The sequence below is a fragment of the Misgurnus anguillicaudatus genome, chromosome 24 (assembly GCF_027580225.2).
Source record: "Misgurnus anguillicaudatus chromosome 24, ASM2758022v2, whole genome shotgun sequence".
In the NCBI taxonomy this organism is placed as follows: domain Eukaryota; kingdom Metazoa; phylum Chordata; class Actinopteri; order Cypriniformes; family Cobitidae; genus Misgurnus; species Misgurnus anguillicaudatus.
The window spans coordinates 2,992,760-2,998,637 of NC_073360.2; the positions used below are offsets into that span (position 1 = coordinate 2,992,760).

The 5,878-nt window shown below is 37.9% G+C and overlaps 1 long non-coding RNA gene across 1 annotated transcript; it reads right to left on the reverse strand.

Annotated features, from left to right (window-relative positions):
• LOC141361651 (uncharacterized) lies at positions 1-5,665 on the reverse strand. Its single transcript, XR_012367810.1, has 3 exons — positions 4,762-5,665; positions 4,488-4,668; positions 1-4,398 (listed from the first exon to the last, which is right to left on the reverse strand). It is a non-coding gene; the product is annotated as an uncharacterized lncRNA (long non-coding RNA).
• Positions 5,666-5,878: the final 213 nt, after the last annotated feature.

Genomic DNA, 5,878 nt, shown 5'->3' on the forward strand with positions numbered 1-5,878 from the left:
CTGAACTGAACATCAACGCGGACATTAATTTCCTCACAGAAGTTTAAGATCATAAAGGCTACATCTTGAACGTAGATATACAAATGAACACAGAGAAAGTAAGTTTAACACTGTGAAGCACAAGCAAACATGCTGGAAGGCAGCTAAAAACCATCAGGACATAAACACCGGCTTATTTTAGTTTATTGGAGCCTTACCTCCAGATAAAGTAATAAACTGGATTGATGATTTAAATGTTGTTTACTTACATGTGTGTTGTGAAATCTCCGGATTTTATGTTGTGCACTACTCCACTCGTTCACTTCTCCACATGTTTGTTTACAGTGTCGCGTGAGCAGCTACACTGCAGGTTCGACATCATTTGGCGCTAAGCAGACCTCTTGGTGATGTCAAAGTACCACGAGAGCAATTCAAAGCAGATTTCTCCATGTGATAACGGCAATCGCTCTCACGGTACTTTGCTGTCACTCGTCTGTGGGTTCTTGTGGGGCCACACCAGTCTGCTCCCCAGTCACTTTCGCGCCGCTATAGTAATTTGATTTCATACGCCGATCGGATCGCGCAGATGCCTGCGTATCACGTAGACTACACCACTGTTTATACTTTACATTTTCTGCGTTTCTGATGTCATTTTCCTTTTTAAATTTCCGCTTCGCGCTCCATGTCTCGTTTTTTTCTGTGGTAGCATTAGTAAGATCCTTTGACCCACCTCATGCGGACTGACCAATGAGGAGAGGGTCTTAACTTGAGGCCCTCTCTTCATTGGTCAGTCCGCATGAGACTGACTCTCAACCGCTCTTAACTCACGTTCAAAGTCATAGCGCAGCGCCGCGTCTCTCTTGCAGCGCAAAAGCCCGTGTTGACAGTTTGTTTAATATAAAGCGGCCAGTGGGAGATTACCAGATACAGTATTTTGCTCGTGCCCTTGCTGCCCTGGGCCCTTTGGAGATCTTGGGCCCCTGGGCAATTGCCCAGTTGCCCGTATGGTTAATCCGGCCCTGGCCGCAAGCTCTTTTTTTCATTCACTCCGCAAAGAGACTTAGATAACTCTGCTGATTTTGGACATACCGATATGATTTATACATCATTTAAAACGTTAAAGTGTCTATTTTTTTTCTGTCCACTCCCAATAAAAACAATGTTGTGCTTTTCACAAAATTAAGAAAATAAACATGAAGCGCGTTTTTTTCTCTCTCCCTCAGTGAAGTCCTTTCTCAAACGCGTCAGAAAAATGTCTACATAATGCTTGGAATGTCAGCTTTTAAATGATGTAAGTGAGATCGATAACATATATTGTCATTCAGTGTAAACTATATGAGAAGGAGGACAAGTACCAACTCTCTCTTGTTACCTGATTATCTGTAATGAGATGAGATCGCCACACCCCCGCTGTCACGAAACACGAGAGGAAGCAAATGCAAGTTAAGAGATTTATTGTAAACAGAGTAAAATGGTAAATGCAAACAGCTGAGCGGGTGACACAGGCAGTTGAGGTGGCCAGCGTGAAAACAGTGAACTCCAGTCTGTGATAATCCAAATCCAAAATCCAGAACACGAACACGAGAGCAGGAACACGGCAGACAGGAACACACAGCACGAGACCTCACTGACATCCAGAACATCCAGAACGATCTGACAAAGAACACGAGAACTGGGTGAGTATAAATAGGTGAGTCAATGAGCTGCAGCTGGAGCGAGTGATGATCATCAGGTGCGCTGGAGGTAAGTGCCAAACACACCCACACACACACACACACCTCTACACAACACAGCCATGTGAATCAGAAGGAAACAATGTATTCATAAACCGTGACACCCGCACCATTGAAGTGAACGAGCAGAAACATCCATATGCATAACTCGTGCCCCCTGCAGTCAATGGATACGCAATTCACAATCCAGTCTCTCCATTCCTTGTTGTTTCATCCGAATGCACCAAACACGACATCTAAATCCTTATTTACTTGCGTATGTGTGTCAGTATCTCCAGACGCGATGTTTTCTTTGTTCTTCCATCAAACATTTCACGCGAGGGGAACACACATAAACAAACACACGAGTCAGGAAACTCTACGTGGTTTTTGGTATTCTTATAAAATACGCGATTGCAAACAATACAATCCTTATTTAGTTGCGTCTAAGCTTATATCTCCGCACAGCAAGTTTATTAACTCATTTACCACCATTGACGAGTTATCTTGTCAATTATGAGTTAATATTTAACTAATAAATATGCCTTTCTGGACAAATTTTAAAGTGAAAGTGTAATATCGCTTTTATCCACTAGATGGCGCCCAACCGAATTTATCAAAAACGGAAGTTTAAAAGATTTAATAATTTATTTTAACTGCCTTTATGTTTGATTGTCATTCTGAGTCTGATCTCTAACATAAATTCCTTTTCAAAAACGCAATTTTTTAAGCTTTTTGCTCAAAATGTTGTATTTTTAAAGAGAAATATCCATATTTCAGTGGTTAAATTAAGTGGAAAAAGTAAATATATAATGAAACGTTTTTTCCCCATTTTGTTTGTTTGTTTATTGTTTGTTTGAAAGCAGAGGGTGTGTTCTTTAATTTGATATAATTTGTATGTTTATATATTTATAAAAGATAATTTTTCCTGCAAGGAATTTTGTGAAACTTTTGTTAAAATCACAAAAATGCAGGTGGGCAACTTTTCTCAAAAAGGCTGGCGGTGAATGAGTTAAACACAGGATCACTCGTATGTGCACACATACTGCTTTCATGATCAATTCGTGAGGCAGCGGCTGTAAACAAACATTGATAAGTTTTTACACGCTTGTCCCTAGTTGTGTTTCTACTAGAATGATTCCAAAAACACAAATAAGAGTCCAGACAACGATAGGCAGTTTTTATTTTGAGCTGTTTACTGCACAAAAGTAAACCTCTCGCTGGCCAACCAAACACTACCCTGTGTTCATTTTTACGATGGCCAAAACAGTACCTTTACTATGATTACTATGGTTTTTAAAGGTATACTTGTGAAATTAATAGAAAATATTTCTATATATACACACATTATATATCTATATATTTTGTTATAAATTCCCAAGTAAACCTTATCATGGTTTTACTACAGAGAAGGTTACATTCCTGTTGAACATCCCCACAAGGCTCATTATGTGGCTCATTAAGCAACTCTTGTTCCTCAGCTGTCAATCACTGATTATTCAGGAGCTATCCCACCTCCACGCATACAGCCTTTCCCAGGAAAAAGTGTCTTAGAAATTGTTAATCAATATATTGTTTTTTGTGAATGAGTAGGCCAAATGATTTTCACATCATTTTGAAGAAAAACTCTAGACTACTAGATTCTGCTTTGAAAAGTCTTAGGAAAACATGTTTAGAATGAGTTTTGTGGACTTGTGTCAGTGACTTAAAAATTTAGCTTTTTAAAAAAACATGCATAAACATTTTTCTCTCAAAAATACAAACATGTACATACATGTTGATCATATAATATAGTAGCCCAGTTTGTGCTGAACACAGTGTTATGAGAATTTTGCCATGTTTTTAAGCAACTGAAAAAAGCACAAATGTCAGTGCATGTCAAAACTTCCCCAGGGCCCTAAAAACCCCTTAGACCCCAGAGGGTTAAAGTAATAATTTTGTTGTGTTCTATAAATAAAATTTTCGAACTTACTAAATGTTGGGTCTGTTTTCACAGGTTTGGCTGTGCATTCCCCTTGTTTTAACTTTAGAGAAGCGATTTTGAAAACAGCCTGTCCTTGTGTTGTTGTTGCCTATGGACAGTGGGCATTCTCATTGTAGTACATGGCTGCGAGATACAACCTGCAGTCATTGAAGAAAAAAGTCAAATGTAATCATTAGTTGACCGTAAAAATAATATAATAACACTTCACGCTATTTTTGATATTATCAATATTACCTGCACAACATTTCTATTTAAAAGAAAACTACATTTTTGGGGGCAAAACGTATAACCACACTGCGGAATGCCTCCAGTGTCGATGTCTGAAAGTGGTGACTGAGTTTCTCAAAGTCCTTCAGGACTCTTGTTAAACGTTATTTTCTCCACTTTGCCGAGTGTCACTTACCCTGTAAACAACACACACATCACACCTTATTTTTTTGGCATTTTAACAGTACACTGTCCATGAATGTACCCTCTATGTAGACATTATTTTGTTATCTCTTGAAGTCTTGTCTTGGTGTTCACATATAGGAAACAGGGGGTTGTCGTGAACATGGATGGTCTGCATGTGATTAAGAAGTGATGTCCACTTTGCCACCTTTTCCTGTCCCGAAACAGAGGTGGTCGCACTCCAGTAGAGATGATTTCTTATGCTTTTCAACCATTTCTTCAGCATCTCACAGTCCTTACTTTGTGAAAGCTTCAGACGTTTCTTAGACAAAGCTATGAAAAGTTAAACAGAAGTGAAATATTTATTGATGGATAGTAATAAAACTGTAAACACCAGTTAAGAAAAACAGATATATGTTTACCTTTCTCAAAGTGCCACACATGATATTACTGAGTGATGTTGCTCTCCCTCAGGTACTTTTGTATCTGTGAATGGCGATCAGTGACTATGTAGTCAACCACCAAACCACAGGATTCCAGCTTATCCAGACATCGCTTTAAACCCTCCTTTTCCATGTGGTAACTACCACCTACCTCGCTGCTCTATCAATAGGCACACAGAATGCAAATATAAATATATAAATGTTAACATATTTAAAAAGTAACAAGTTTAAAACATTTTATTCATTTATTGACCTGAATTAGTTGAAGATCCACAATTGAGTTGGTTTCCATATCCATCAATGTGTAACTCCCAAATTTTGCAGAGTGTCCCATGTAAAACAAAACAGTAATTATAGGCATAACATTGTTCAGAACTTCAGCACTATAAATATTATGTTAAACTATTAAATAAGCAGTATATATACACATTTCGTTCTCTACATCTACCTAGTGAGTCAGCAAGCATATCTCCTGCTATTGGAAGTTTTCCCCTCTCTTTCAGCTGCTGAACAACATGTTGCTGATCTCTGTTCCATTTGTGGATGATGGCAGGCTCTAAAAAATGTCTTGCATGTCTCCGGAAGGTACCCTATTGGACAGTTTGGAGCTGCATGGCCTTAAAAATCTATGAAAATAGCATTGATAAAACATTTAGAAAACTTACATACTAATGACAGTAAATGTAGTATTAAATCAATAAATAATAGGGCTGGGTATTGTTAGGAATTTCACAATTCGATTCGATTCCGATTCTTGAGGATTCGATTCAATTCGATATTGATTTGTTTGCTTCAATATCGATTCAATAATAAGAAGATACACAAGTAATTAGGTACCCGAGTAGCCTATATTTTAATTTTAGCTTTTGGTGCAGGCTTGAATGGAGTGCAGCTGCTGTTTGCCATCTTGCTGTTTTGATAAAGCATTTTTTTGTTTAAGCGTGTCTTGTACAACGCTGAACACTCTCACTAGAGCAGGCCTATTCAGTTAGTTTGTCATGGGGGCCAGTTCATGAAAAGCATCTCAAACAAGGGGCCGAAGATATATCACTGATTATGACTACATTTTCCAATATTTAAACTGCATAAAAACAAAATAAGTGCATTGTAAGATGTCCAAGTAGGCTTTTTCTACATCCAGACATCTACATCCATGTTCATATGTTGTATTTTAAAACTGCATAACAACATAAGTGCACGGTAAGATGCTTTAATTTACATGTAAAGGGGTAAATAAGAGCCATATCACACTCATTGAGAATTTAACTTATTTACTCACTTTAGTACACATAACAAAAAAGTTTACAATATGTAACATAACATTGTTTTATGCTGTTTTTGTCAAAGCTAATTATTTCACTACCCCTATT